We start from the raw sequence: 14,427 nt of genomic DNA on the forward strand, positions 1-14,427 counted from the left end.
CCACCCAACTCATCACCCGACTATTCTTATTCCCACTTTCCTTCCCTCCTATTTCTGTTCCCTTCTAACCACCGTCCCTGCCTCTGGTTCACCATTTCAATCCACATATTCTTTTATCAAATCTCAAAGCTGGAAGAGCTGCATCCTCAGTGCCAGTGACCCGGGTGCTGTCTGTGTGGAGTTTGCACATTTTCCCTGTGACCCAATATGATACGACAAGAACTTTATTTATCCCAGGAGGGAAATTGGTCTGCCAACAGTCATAAAACGCAACAGGGTACATGAAATTAAAGTAACGAGTGGAAACTCCAAGATTGGGGATGTGCAGTGATTAAGGAGGGGGGGGGGGGGGGGGGGGGGGGGGGGGGGGGGGGGGGGGGGGGGGGGGGAGGGGAAAAGGAGGGGGGGAGTCTCTACCCCACGAAAAAAGGGGGAGGCGTTGTATAGTTTAATAGCCACAGGGAAAAAGGATCCCCTGCGGCGTTCTGTGCTGCATCCCGGTGGAGCTAGCCTGTTGCTGAAGGTGCTCCTCAGTGTGTCATGGAGGGAGTGAGCTGTACAGTCCAAGATGCTCTGCAGTTTGAGGTGCATCTTCCCCTCCAAGACCACCTCCAATGAATCCAACTCTACTCCCCAGGACGAAGCCAGCCTTCCTGAGGAGCTTGTTGGTTCTATTGGCAGCCTTCGCCCTGCTACCCCACACATTCAGGCTTGGACCGTATTGGGCTGGGTGACACTCATCGCCCGAGCGAACCATCTCCGGCCCGATGCACCCGATCTCCAGTCGCCATGCCGACAGGTCATGTGGTCGGCGGGCCTCCAATCGCAATGGGATAGCTTCATCTACCCGTTACCTGGAAACCCTTCAATGACACCAAAATCGCACAGCCATCTTTGACACCCACCAAAGCCCACAATCCCGTTTAATTCCTCGCTGACTTTCAGAAACAAAAACACTTGAACTAAAATAAGTAATTATCAAAAAATATCTTTACAATTTAAACGAAAACGCTCCACACAGCCTGAGTGATATTTACGAAGGGATGTAATATAGGAGCGACATGGTGGCACAGCGGTAGTGCTGCTGCCTTACAGTGCCAGAGACACGGGTTCAATTCTGACTGCGGGTGCTGTAAAAACCCCATCACAGTGTGGGTTTTCTCCGAGTGCTTCGGTTTTCCTCCCACACTCCAAAGATGAGCGGGTTTGCAGGTTAATTGACGTTGATAAAATTGTTAATTGTCCCTAGTGTGTAGGATCGTGTTAGTGTACAGGGATCGCTGGTCGGCGCGGATTTGGCGGTGCTGAAGGGCCGGTTTCCATGCTGTATCTCTAAAATGAAAAATAATGTGCTTACATTGGAAACAGTTCAGAGAAAGTTAAACAGAGTGAGTTTGGATGAAGTGGTTCCCTTGCAAGTTAAGAGTGAGTGATCTAGGATATACTCAACGGAGCAAAAGCAATCTGCTGGATGAACTCAGCGGGTCAGGTGGCATCTGTGCAGGGAAATGAACAGTCGATGGTTTGGGTCAGGATACTTCTTGAGACTGATACAGAGTGGAGAAAACTAGTAGAGAGAGGTGAGAGGAAGTGGTGTGGCCTGAGCTGGTGAGTAATAGGTGGATCCAAAAAAGAAGGCTTTGACTTGCAGATGGGTCAGGAGGGGAGGGAAGGGTGGAGATTGTAACCAAGGTCTGAGGTGATGTGGACAATACAAAAGGGTGCAAATGGTGATTGCTTGATTGAAAGAGACAGCATGGAAACAGGCCCTTTGGCCCAATTCGTGCAAGCCGACCATTGATCACCCATTTACACTAGTTCCATGTTATCCCTTTCTCTGACCTACTCCCTAACACATCACCATATCTTAGACATTCCCATGAGGGATTTCTGGGACTCTTGGTAGAAAAACATAGCGTGGGTTCCATAAGGGTTCTCCGGTTTCCTCCCTCTTCCCAAAGACGTGCGGGTTGCTAGTTTAATTGGCCGCTGTCCCCAGTGTGTAAGTGAGTGGTAGAATCTGTAAAAGCTGAGTTTGGAAGCAGCTCAGCTAGCCCAGTTGAAAGCAGCTGATTTTCTCCCTGAGAGCCATTAGTAAACCAGCTGGGTTTAATTTTAGTTTTACTTTTAATTTTAGCCATAATCTGCTAGTCTACTGATCCAAAATTTGTTTTCCAGATGTATTTCATTATTTGATTCACATTTCAAGCTGCTCAGCTTGGTCTCGTCAAACACTGTGGGCTGGTCGATTGTAATCATGGATTCTAACCAGTCTTTCTGCTGACTGGTTAGAATGGAACAAAAAGATTGTCACGGTACCTCGGTACATGTGACAGTTAACTAAACTAAACTGAACTATGTGGCCATATTGTCAACACTGTTGTCAACAAGAGGTTACATCCATTAAGACAAGTGTGTTGCCTCCATATTACCAATGCTCTCATTGAAAAGAACGATGAGTGTATGGGACACAATAGCCACACTCAGGTTATTTCTCAATTTTGAGAAACGTGTGCAATATATCAACAAAGGCAATGTGCAGAGAAGGACAGCAGGTACAATATAAAGTCGTACCCGTTAGATCAGAGCTCAGGTAGGAACTCGGGTTCCTTGGCAACTTGAGAGAAGACGGGAGAGGTAAAGTTAGTGTAAGAGGGGGAAAGTTGAATGGGGATGTGCAGAAAAAGGGTTTCACACAGAGAGTGGTGGGACGTAGAACGCATTGCCTGGGGTGGCGGTGGAGGCAGATACAATAGTGGCATTCAAGAGGCTTTTAGATCTGCACAAGGAAGTACAGAGAATAGAGTGATATGGATCACAGGCAGAAGAGATCAGTTTAACTTGGCATCATGTTTGCCACAAACATTGTGGGCAAATGGCCCGTTCCTGTTCTGTCCCGTTCTATGTTTCTAGTACACCTCAATATCTAGTACACTGGAAATCAAAATTAAACAAACTAGAGCTGCTGGAAATCTGAAGCAAAAACAGGAAATGCTGCTAACACTCTGCAGGCCAAACAACATCTGTGGAGAAAGGGACTGATCCATCGTCGGAACTAGTACATACACTGGCTGGAGGTTTTTCAGATATTGAGATGAAATATTTTAAAATTCAACGGTTGAGAACCAGATATGAGCAGAGGAAGGAGAAACAGAATGCTGGAAGAACACAGCAGGGTAAAGCAGCATCCATGGAGGCAAGAGATGCAAGTCGATGTTCTGAGTTCTGTATCTGTAATCTCTTCAGTCTTGATGTAGACGCAACAGATTGGAATGGAATCAGCTGCCAGTGGAAGATTTAGAGGTGGATGCAATTATAATTTGTGAAAGACATTTGTACATATATATGGATAGGAAGAGTTTGGGATCTGGTCCAAATGCAGGCAAATGGGACTAGCCCAAAATACCAATTTGGTCGCATTAGGGAAGGTGGGCTGAAAGGTCTGTTTCTGTGCTATATGACTAGTGGGAAGGTGTACATGCAGATTATACTCGAGTGAGATAGTTTGAGTCTTTAGCATGTTTATGAAGGTGTTACCATCTCTAGAATTTAGAAGATTGAAGGGGGATCTTATAGAAACTTACAAAATTCTTAAGGGGTTGGACAGGCTAGATGCAGGAAGATTGTTCCCGATGTTGGGGAAGTCCAGAGCAAGGGGTCACAGTTTAAGGATAATGGGGAAATCTTTTAGGACTGAGATGAGGAAAACATTTTTCACACAGAGAGTGGTGAATCTCTGGAATTCTCTGCCACAGAAGGTAGTTGAGGCCAGTTCATTGGCTATATTTAAGAGGGGGTTAGATGTGGCCCTTGTGGCTAAATGGATCAGGGGGTATGGGGAGAAGGCAGGTACAGGATACTGAGTTGGATGATCAGCCATGATCATATTGAATGGCGGTGCAGGCTCGAAGGGCCGAATGGCCTACTCCTGCACCTATTTTCTGTGTTTCTATAGTTCTATGTTTCTTAGTACGCATTTGTACATACTCTGATGGGAGATGCTGACGTGGCATCACTATACATAGTGATGGACATCATTCATCACAGAAAATAAAGAGGAGCTTGATCATGCTTCTTCAGAAAACAGAACAATTCTTTAAAGCCTCTTGACAAATGCACCGGAACAAACCCAGACAGACGACAGCTGGAAAACCCCAAGGATCTTTGTGCGAGGGTGACGTTGCCAAGTTTGGTGCAAGCTGTAATGAAGCTGAACATTTCATGTATAAAATATCCAGGCCAAACATTAAACGGGGAGTTGCCCACCCACTGTAACATCAGAGGACAGATCAAGCCAACTCAAAATAAAAATCTAAAAATGGGCCGGATTACACTCCCGGAATTGTTTCATAGAACCCAGCTCAGTGAAAGAGCTAATTTGGCAGAAGCGCTGAATTTAATTAGCTTAAGATAAGTGGCTGGCAGAAATGGCCAAAAATTGGTGTAAATCAGGATGGCTTTAACCCAACAAAAGAGAAGGAAATGAAGAGAAGGAACAAACAAAGTTCAATGCATTTATGAGGGTAGATAGTGGGGGAGGGATGGAAACTGTTCCTTGGCCATTAGAAAAAGGACTTTCATTGCTATAGTGCCTTTCAGACCATCAGAATGTTACAGCTAATGAAGTGCATTTCAAGTATAGTCTCTGTATATAGAAGCAAAGCAGTCAAATTGTACACAAGAAGATCCACCACAACAATGTGATTGTGATAGTTACACAAAAAAGCTGGAGAAACTCAGCGGGTGCAGCAGCATCTATGGAGCGAAGGAAATAGGCAACGTTTCGGGCCGAAACCCTTCTTCAGACCTTCGATTCTCCAGCATCTGCAGTTCCTTCTTAAACAATGTGATTGTGATTGTTGTTTTCTCTTTTGGTGGTGGAGAGAATATCGGCTCCAAGGTAATCAAACACCCACCCAGCTCTCCGTTAAAACAGTTCTGCCAACACAGAAGGCCATGGCACTAGTATGGGATCAGTGAGTGGAAGGGCCTGTTTCTATGCTGCACGACTGTATGACCGTCTGCATCCAGATGAGAGAGCAAACTAGGCCTTGGTTATAAACCTGTGAAATACTGCACCTATTAATAATAGTGCTTTCTTTTAGCATGCCACTGGGAGTATCAACACAGTGTTTGTATTCTAGGCTCTGGAATAAAAGCCACTTGTTTGAGAGTTTCGAGATACAGCGTGGAAACCAGCTCTTCAGCCCAGCGAGTCCAAGCCAATACTGTACACATTGGTTCTGTATTATCCCACTCTCATCCACTCCCCCCTACACACTGGGGGCAATTCACAGAGGCCAATTAGCCCACAAACTTCGGGAAGTAGGAGGAAACCGGTGCACCCAGAGGAAACCCACATGGTCACAGGGAGAACATGCAAACTCCACACAGATGGCACCCAAGGCCAGGATCGAACCAGGGTCTCTGGCGCTACCGCTGCGTCACGGTGCCACTCAGAGGCAAGAGAACCAAGTTGCGGTGTAACCTCACACCATTAAAGGAATGTCACTCAGGGACACATTGGTGAGGGTCATCGCAACTAATTTCATTATTTCGCTAGGGCAGCTTACAGCCAGTGGTATGAATATTGATTTCTCTAACATCAAGTAAGCCCGGCATTCCCTCTCTCTCCATCCCTCCCACACCCAAGTTGCACCAGCTTCTCGTTTTCACCCAACAATGGCCTGTTTCCTTTATCACCGTTACTTTTTGCATATCTTTCGTTCATTGTTCTATATCTCTCTACATCATTGTCCATATCTCGTTTCCCTATCCCATGACTTTCAGTCTGAAGGGTCTCAACACGAAATGCCACCCATTTCTTCTCTCCAGAGGTGCTGCCTGACCCGCTGAGTTACTCCAGCTTTTTGTGTCTATCTTCGGTTTGAACCAGCATCTGCAGTTCCTTCCTAGTCCTACGCATCTAATTTAATGTTTGACTTGCATTATTGTCACCTGGCTATCTAGTAGACTTTAGACTTTAAAGATACAGGGCAGATACAGGCCCTTCGGCCCACGGATTGTGTGCTGACCAGCGATTACCCCGTGCACTATCACCCCGTACACTAGCACTATCCCACACTAGGGAAATTGTACAACTTTTTCCAAAGCCAATTAATATACAATCCTGTGGATCTTTGGAGAGTGGAGGAAACTGGAGCACCCAGAGAAAACCCATGGAGAATGTACAAACTTCATACAGAGAGCATCCGTAGTCAGGATTGAACTGGGTCTCTGGTGCTGTAAGGCAGCAATACTACTGCTGCGCCACTGTGCCACCCACTAGTATAACTGATAATTTATTGTATTATTGTTAATGTATATTTATTTAATGTATTGTTACGTTAATTAGTCTGTAAAGGTACAGAAAGTACAAATGTCATTGTTCTGCTCCTGGTACATGTGACAGGAAGGATTTGGAGGGATGCAAGACAAATGCAGGCAATTGGGACCCGCTTGGTATAATTGTAAACCATGTCTGCGCCGATCAGCGATTCCCGCACACTCACGCTATCCTACACACGCTAGGGACAATTTACAATTATACCAAAGCCACTTAACTTACAACCCTGTACGCCTTTGGAGTGTAGGAGGAAACCGGAGATCCCGGAGAAAACCCACGCAGGTCACGGGGAGAACGTACAAACTCTGTACCGATAGCACCCATAGTCAGGATCAATCCCGGGTCTCTGGCGCGGCAAGGCAGCAACTCTACCACTGCGCCACCGTGCTGAGTTGCTCCAACACTTTGTGTCTAACCACTTTCAATTCTTTTTTTTCACACAAGGGGCAATTTACAGCTGCCAGTTATAGGCTGGACCCAGATCAGGACAGGGCTCCGTTCTGAGATTTGTTGGTAATCCAAACAGGCCGTAAGATGGAAATGAAAAAAACAAAAAAAACATATCACGTAGGCGAGGATCACCGAAAACAGCTGTGACGGGAGAGCGAGCAGGTACGGGAAGAGCGGCCGCCAACCAGCCTTCCCGACAGTGAGTGAGTCTGCTCAGCGCTCCCAGCTCAGGGCAGCCTGACTCACACCTCGGCTGCTGTGCGGTTAGGAGGGTTGAGTTGGAGAGAGAAGGCAGGCGGAAATGCCCTGTCCCCGCCTGGCAGAAGATACCTGCAGCCCTGCAGCAGCCGGCAAATCCATTGCCACCCATCCTGCTGGTCTCCTGTCCTTAAATGGGTGTCCTGTCCATTTATGGGGTGTGTCCATAAAACAGGCAGTCGTAACCACGGTAGGACCTTTAACCTACCAACATATCTCTGGGATGTGGGAGGAGGCTGGAGCAGCAAGGGTGAAACCCATGCAGTCATGGAGAGATTCTGCACAGAGAACACTATTGAACCTGGGTCTCTCGAGTTGTGAAGCAGGGACACCAACCAGTAGACAGCACAGTCCTAATAACAAGTCAAAGGTACCTCAGTGGCTGTAAATCACTTTGTGAGACCTTCCATGGATGCAGACACTACTTAAATGTACAACTTTCAATCATTGGCTTCTGCGCCACTTAATCCCATCTATGTCTGGGTCCAAATTCTATTCCAAGCAGTTTGCAAGCACTAAGTAATGCCAAAATGAACAGAAGCTTTATGGAGGTCAGTGCAGCTGTAACGCAACACACTCAATATGTGCTGCAGATGGGAACTTTCCAAACAATTATTGAATCATTTGTAAAGGATATGTTTCTTTCATTTCATTGCTCATAGGGGAGTTGTGCACATATGATCTGGGACCACTGCCAGCTTAAGTAGAAAATCTCATTCACTATTATTGGTCTCACAACAGTATTGTTATTCAAAGGACCGATATAACTAAGGGACCTTCTCACTGTTGCTGCAAATAGTATGGGGAGTTGCTTGTTCAGAGGCTTGCATGCTTCATCTCTGCTTGTGCTGGAAGGAACTGCAGATGCTGATTTATTCCAAAGATAGACACAAAAATCTGGAGTAACTCAGCAAGTCAGGTAGCATCTCTGGAGAAAAGGAATAGGTGACGTTTCGGGTCGAGAAGTCTGAAGAAGGGCCTCGACCCGAAACGCCGCCTATTCCTTTTCTCCAGAGATGCTGCCTGACCTGCTGAGTTACTCTAGAATTTTGTGTCTATTTACATCACTGCATGGGTAGGGTCATGTACAGCTTCGTCCCCTTGATTATCAGGCTTCTGAACAGTCCACAAGCTAAGGTAGAGTCCAATTCTCATGTGACTCATTGCAGACATAGAAACATAGAAATTAGGTGCAGGAGTAGGCCATTCGGCCCTTCGAGCCTGCACCGCCATTCAATATGATCATGGCTGATCATCCAACTCAGTATCCCGTACCTGCCTTCTCTCCATACCCTCTGATCCCCTTAGCCACAAGGGCCACATCTAACTCCCTCATAAATATAGCCAATGGACTGGCCTCGACTACCCTCTGTTGCAGAGAGTTCCAGAGATTCACCACTCTGCGTGAAAAAAGTTCTTCTCATCTCGGTTTTAAAGGATTTCCCCCTTATCCTTAAGCTGTGACCCCTTGTCCTGGACTTCCCCAACATCGGGAGCAATGTTCCTGCATCTAGCCTGTCCAACCCCTTAAGAATTTTGTAAGTTTCTATAAGATCCCCTCTCAATCTCCTAAATTCTAGAGAGTATAAACCAAGTCTATCCAGTCTTTCTTCATAAGACAGTCCTGACATCCCAGGAATCAGTCTGGTAAAACTTCTCTGCACTCCCTCTATGGCAATAATGTCCTTCCTCAGATTTGGAGACCAAAACTGTACGCAATACTCCAGGTGTGGTCTCACCAAGACCCTGTACAACTGCAGTAGAACCTCCCTGCTCCTATACTCAAATCATTTTGCTATGAAAGCTAACATACCATTAGCTTTCTTCACTGCCTGCTGCACCTGCATGCCTACTTTTAATGACTGGTGTACCATGACACCCAGGTCTCGCTGCATCTCCCCTTTTCCTAGTCGGCCACCATTTAGATAATAGTCTGCTTTCCTGTTTTTGCCACCAAAATGGATAACCTCACATTTATCCACATTATACTGCATCTGCCAAACATTTGCCCACTCACCCAGCCTATCCAAGCCACCTTGCAGTCTCCTAGCATCCTCCTCACAGCTAACACTGCCCCCCAGCTTAGTGTCATCCGCAAACTTGGAGATATTGCCTTCAATTCCCTCATCCAGATCATTAATATATAATGTAAATAGCTGGGGTCCCAGCACTGAGCCTTGCGGTACCCCACTAGTCACTGCCTGCCATTCTGAAAAGGACCCGTTTACTCCTTTGACTTTGGTCTTTGTCTCTGGAAATGTTAATAATGCTGAGAACCATCTTCTGCACTCTGTCCTTTTGCTCTAGCCATTGTACTTGAGTTTGGCCTGATTGGGTATTTCCTGATTTGATGGGGTAGCTTGCAAAACAAACCTTTTCATTGGACCTGTGACAATAATAAACCTATGCCTCTTTGTATGCTTCCCATGCAAATGGGAGCCCGCTCTTCTGCCTGCTGGCTTCACTACATGACCAAAGCAATAAAGCCCAGTCTGCCCTGCCAACCATGGCCATTACATTCACATGGGACTCAGGTCAGGCAACATTTCTGGAGAAAAAGAATATGACATTTTGAGTCAGAACCCTTCAGATTCAGTCTGAGGTTTGAGTCTGAAGAAGGGTTCTGACCCAAAATGTCACCTATTCTTTTTCTCCAGAGATGCTTCCTCCCTCACCCAAGTTGCACCAGCTTCTCGTTTTCACTGTTTCCTTTATCATGGTTACTTTTTTGCATATCTTTCGTTCATTGTTCTATATCTCTCCATATCATTGTCCATATCTCGTTTCCCAGGACTTTCAGTCTGAAGGGTCTCAACACGAAACGTCACCCATTTCTTCTCTCCAGAGATGCTGCCTGACCCGATGAGTTTCTCCAGCATTTTGTGTCTGTCGTCGGGATAAACCAGCATCTGCAGTTCCTTCCCACACCATAAAAATCCAGGTACCATTTTCTATGCCAGGATGGAGATTGTGACCATCTTGCTCATTCTCTGAAGCCATTGGAACGGAGGTTTGCTGGGCTACAACTGTTCGGTGGTCGGCTCCCGGTGCTGTGAATCGGGTTCAGGCCTTGTGACAGGTACATGGATAGGACAGGTTTGGAGGGTAGTGGACCAAGCCCAGGCAGGTGGGATTAGTGTAGCTGGGACATTGTTGGCCCGTGTGGGCAAGTTGGGTCGAAGGGCCTGTTTCCACACTGTATCACTCTATGACTCTAAGTGCTGGCTATTCTGCTGGTGTTACGACAGTGGGCAAGCAAAAACTTGGCAGGGAGAGGGACTGTGATGGGGTCTGGGGTATGATGTGACCCTCTGTGCAGTGATGCCCAAGGGGTGGAGGGAGGATGGGAGTGAGAGGTGAGCGGGGCCAAGCTCTCCAGCAGGACCGGACCACCCGATGTGGACTGAAGACTTGCCTGCTGAGGATGGAGGACCCACCCCATGCCACCGGCGTCGACGAGACCAACGAAATTGAGAGTGATGAAGGCCGCCGCGAGCTACCCAGCCGGCAGGGGGCCGTGAAAATGATAGGAGACCCGAGGGGAGGGGGGGGATCCTGCTGCCACATAAGGTATAGTGGAATCAGGCCATTCGGCCCATTTAGTCTACTCCATCATAAATTCAATCATGGCTGATCTCTGCCTCCTAATGCCATTTTCCTGCCTTCTCCCCATAACCCTTGACACACGTTCTAATCAAGGATTTGTCCATATCTGCCTTAAAAATATCCACTGACTTGGCCTCAACAGCCCTCTGTGGCAATGAGTTCCACATGCGGCGGCAGACACAAGATAGGGCTGTCCGATGGACTTTTATGACATTGTCGGCGCCAGAAATGTGGCGACACTTGTCTGCTGCCTAGGTGAGGGGTGCTATATGACTTTACTAAGTGTTTAAGAAGGAAACTGCAGATGCTGGAAAATCGAAGGTACACAAAAATGCTGGAGAAACTCAGCGGGTGCAGCAGCATCTATGGAGCGAAGGAGATAGGCAACGTTTCGGGCCGAAACCCTTCTTCCGACTTGGACTTCAGACTTCTTCATCTCCTTTACTAGGTTGTATGCAAAACAAAGCATTTCACTGTCCCTAGGTCCATATGCCAACACAGTATCATTGAATCATTGAGAGGCAAAATGATACCCAGAGTGTGGGAGAACATAGTGCCATAGGGGCAAGACTAAGGGTGGGGTGAGAGTGGCCCAACACCCTGGAGGACAGAACATTTGGGTGAATTTCCTCTGCACCTTTGGAGGTGCCACCTTAAGCAAGTCCCGTCTGCTGTGTCAGGGGAAGACATCAAAGCTGTAACGAGGAGACAAGCAGAAATGTCCTTTGAGGCTATTCACTTGTGATCACCGGTGTATCAGGATGCTGCTTGGATTAAAATCTATTAGCTGCAAGGAGTGCTTGGCCAAACTTGGGATTGTTTTCTCTGGAATGACAGAGTTGATGGAAGACTCTGCAATGACAGGTTGAAAGGAGACCTGATAGAAGTATGTAAAACGGTGCGAGAGATGGATAAAGTAGAACCTTTTCCCCAGGGAGGAAATGTCAAAGACTAGTTTTAAGGTTAAAAGGGCAAAGGTTAATAAAGGAGATGTTCGGGGCAAGTTTTAATGCACGGGTAGTAGCGTGTGCCTGAACACCCTGCAAGGGGCGTTGGCGGGGCAGGTACAACAGTGGCATTTGAGAGGTTTTTAGAGAGGCATGCGGTTATGCATGGAATGTAGGGATATGAATCACATGCAGGCAGAAGGAATTAGTTTAACTTGCCATCATGTTAGATCTGGACATTGTGGACTGAAGGGCCTGTTCCTGTGCTATACAGTTCTGTTTCATCAGCAAAAAGTCCCTTGTTCCATCTTAGCAACGTGGAGTAGCTGGAAGCTCCTGAACCACTCGAGGAAAAGAGTGGGTATTATTAGGGAGGCACAGTGGTGCAGTGGTACATCGCCATAGACCCAGCTTCGATCCCGACTACAGGTGCTCTCTGTATGGAGTTTGTACGTTCTCCCCGTAACCCGCGTGGGTTTTTCCTCCTACACTCCAAAGACGTACAGGTTCGTAGACTATTGGCTTGGTTAACATTGTAAATTTTGTGCGGGATAGTGTTAGTGTGTGGGATAGCGTTAGTGTGCAGGGCTCGCTGGTCGGTGCAGACTCGGTAGGCCGAAGGGCCTGTTTCAGCGCTGTAACTCTAAACTATTCCCAAAAGCTTGCTTAAAACACAAGGTTGATCCATGTCTAACCACCTGGGAGTTCAACTAAATGCAATGTGTTACATAAATAGCAACTCCCTTGGGCTCAGGATGGCTCATCACAGTTATAGCGATGAAGAATGAAGTACTTCTAAAGACTGGTTGCTGTAATTAAATTTAGGCCCTTAAATTGAACAGAGTAAATTGCTACAGCCAATGCGAAGGAAGTGACCAGACAAAGTGGACACCAGGGAGAAGATCCTCTATGGCCAAGGACCCTTACTATCCCAAGGTCCTGATGTACCATCCTACAGTCCTCAAAGAAGTGGCTAGTGGAATAGTTAATTTTCCAAACTCCTAAAACGGGGAAGGTTCCATTGGATAAGAAAAATGTAAATGCAACTCCTTTGTTCAAAAATGGACATAGATAGAATAAAGGGGAGGTCATTTAAGACTGAGGTGAGAAAAAACGTTTTCACCCAGGGTTATGAATTTATGGAATTCCCTGCCACAGAGGGCAGTGGAGGCTAAATCACTGGATGGATTTAAGAGAGAGTTAGACAGACCTCTACGGGCTAGTGGAGTCAAGGGATATGGGGAGAAAGCAGGCACAGGTTATTTGATAGGGGACGATCAGCCATGATCACAATGAATGGCGGTGCTGGCTCGAAGGGCCGAATGGCCTCCTCCTGCACCTGTTTTCTATGTTTCTATAGAAAGAAGGAAACTGCAGGTCAGTTTGCCATCTGTCATTGTGAAAGGGTTAAAAGCTCTTCTGAAAGACATTATAGCCCAACACTTAGAAAAAATTCAAAGTAATCAGGCAAAGTGGGTTTTGTGAAAGGGGAAATATGATTGGAGTTCTTTAAAGAAGAGATGTCCTCTAAATGAAGGAGAACCAGTGAACGTGGTATACCTAGATTTCCAGAGGGGATATAATAAAGTGTTCTGCCAAAGATCAGAGTGAAAATTAAAGCTCATGGCTGAGGAGGGCCCTTCTAGATGTGGACATAATATTTGGCTGGCTAACAGGAAACAGATTCAACGGAAAGAGGTCTTCTGGTTGACAAGATGCAATACATGTTCGCGTTGGGGATTGGTATTGAGGCCTCGTATTTTTACAACTTATGTAAATGACTTGGACAAAAGCACTGACAAAAGAAAGGAACTGCAGATGCTGGTTTATACAGAAGATAGATACAAAGTGCTGGAGGAATTCAGCTCTTCGAGCAGCATCTCTGGAGAAAAAGGAGGTGATGTTTTAGGTCAGGACCCTTCTTCAGACTTCCACAGTGTACAGCTTTATTGTTTCCCAGCCCCGCACGACCCTGTTCTACCTTCTCCACAAAATCCACAAGCAGAACTGCCCTGGCTGACCCATTCTTTCTGCCTGCTCCTGCCCAACTGAAATCATTTACACATACTTTATAAAAAAGCATTCTGAAGAAGTTATTTGGGTATAGAAGTCAATGGATTCACCACTCTAAGAGATTTCTTCTCATATCAGAACTAAAATGGTACTCCTTATTCTGATGCTGGAAGATCGAAGGTACACAAAATTGCTGGAGAACCTCAGCGGGTGCAGCAGCATCTATGGAGCGAAGAAAATAGGCGCCGTTTCGGGCCGAAACCCTTCTTCAGACTGAATCATAGTTTTTCACTCATCAGACGGGAAGCATGCCTGCCATTTCTATCCTGGTGAATACTTTGAGAATTTTGTACTCCTCGTTGACTTAAATCTACTGAACTCCAGGACTAATCATGCCACATAAAATAGGCATTCTATCCCAGGAATCAATCTTTACTGTGCGACACCAAATGCAAATGTATCCTTTCTCAGGAATCAACATGAAAATTGTACAAATACAGATGTGATCTCAGCAAGGCCCCCATGTTATTGTAGAACAAGACCTTTCTTCTGTGCTGCAACTATTTTGCACTAATGACCGACATACTATTGGCCTTTCTAACTCCTCTGTTGTGTACTGGAGAGATGTCCATATGTCCTCACTGCCATTACCAGCGATCCCAGGAACACCAAATGATGATCGGGGTGGGGGCAACCTTCTGCTGTAAAATAATAGCATGGAATCTTTCATGCCCCCCTGAGAAAAACAATGTTACCAACTATGCAACAACAGTGTGGGTGTTAGCCTAGATTTCCTGTCCGATTCTC

The 14,427-nt window shown here is 46.3% G+C and overlaps 1 protein-coding gene across 1 annotated transcript in view; it reads right to left on the bottom strand.

Annotated features, from left to right (window-relative positions):
- The window catches only part of farp1 (FERM, RhoGEF (ARHGEF) and pleckstrin domain protein 1 (chondrocyte-derived)), a 254,948-nt gene that overhangs the window by 75,545 nt on the left and 164,976 nt on the right, over nucleotides 1-14,427 (bottom strand). The gene's annotated exons all lie outside the window — the stretch shown is intronic.

Source organism: Leucoraja erinacea, chromosome 6 (genome assembly GCF_028641065.1).
Source record: "Leucoraja erinacea ecotype New England chromosome 6, Leri_hhj_1, whole genome shotgun sequence".
In the NCBI taxonomy this organism is placed as follows: Eukaryota; Metazoa; Chordata; class Chondrichthyes; order Rajiformes; family Rajidae; genus Leucoraja; species Leucoraja erinaceus.